This window comes from Elephantulus edwardii, unplaced genomic scaffold (genome assembly GCF_000299155.1).
Source record: "Elephantulus edwardii isolate Elephantulus edwardi_28Jun2011 unplaced genomic scaffold, EleEdw1.0 scaffold00010, whole genome shotgun sequence".
NCBI classification, from domain to species: Eukaryota; Metazoa; Chordata; class Mammalia; order Macroscelidea; family Macroscelididae; genus Elephantulus; species Elephantulus edwardii.
This window is the reverse complement of record NW_006399760.1, coordinates 19,258,075-19,259,278: the sequence shown is the minus strand read 5'-3', so window position 1 is coordinate 19,259,278 and position 1,204 is coordinate 19,258,075.

Genomic DNA, 1,204 nt, shown 5'->3' with positions numbered 1-1,204 from the left:
TTGACTGAAACGTGCAGAGAAGGCTTGGGATTTCTTAAGCCAAGGGGGAATAGGAGTGTACCAGCTGCGATTTCTGGAGGATAATGCATCCCTGCATGCTATGGTCCAGGTGCTTCTATACTTGAACCTTCCTGCCAGCAGTTTTCCAGAGGACAATCTCACCCTGCACCTATATACAGGTCCTTCACAGAACATCACCCTCCTCTGGGGCATTACATACCTATAATAGCCCAAGAAAAAATTCACATAATGTCAAGAAGCAGCAGATAGCCTCAAACATCATGAAAATACAAAATACCCCTTCTCCTTAAAAAGAATAGCATATTTTAGACCCAATGAATATTCTAGACACAGAGAACCCAAAGAAATATGTTGATGTGGAGTTATTTGGACAGCTACAAAAAGAAGGAGCAAATGATGGAAGAAGCAATGGAAGCCATTAAGAAAATTAATACTCCAGGGAAAGGGAACCAGAAGAAATATATCAATGAGGAACAATTTGAACAACTATTAAACAAATGCAAAAGATGGAAGAAAGAAATACGAAACTATTGATACAGGAGTAAAAAAAAATTAAGAAATCATCACAAGAAAGAGAAGGTACAACCAACAAAGGACTGGAAACAACAGAAATGCCATGGAAATGCAATCTAGAATATGAAGACTGAAACAATAGAAGTGTCCAACATGCTAGAGGGACAGAAATGTAGAACAGGAGATGGAATAGAAAACCTGTGAACTGGAAGACAAGAGCCTCAGTGGAAACAGAAGAAAAATCAGAGATGAGACATAACGAAAATGAGGAAAAGATTAGAATCATGTGGGATAACATCAAAAGGTACAACATACACATGATTGGGATTCCAGAACATGAGAAGGACAAGGATTATTACAGAGAAAATTGTGGAAGAGGTACTAGAATAAAACTTCTTGGGTATTATGAAGGACAGATAATCTACATCCAAGAAGCTCAACAAACATCAAATAGACTAGACCCAAAAGGAAAAACATCAAGATATTTCATAGTCAAATTCTCCAAATTGACTTAAAAAGATAATAGAATACTAAAATCATGTCAGAAAAACAAAGAATTCCCTACAAAAGTGAAACAATTAGATTAAGTTCTGATTTCTCAGCAGAAACCATGCAAGCAAGTATACAATGGGATGGCATATACGAAAAGTTGAAAGAGAACAATTACCTG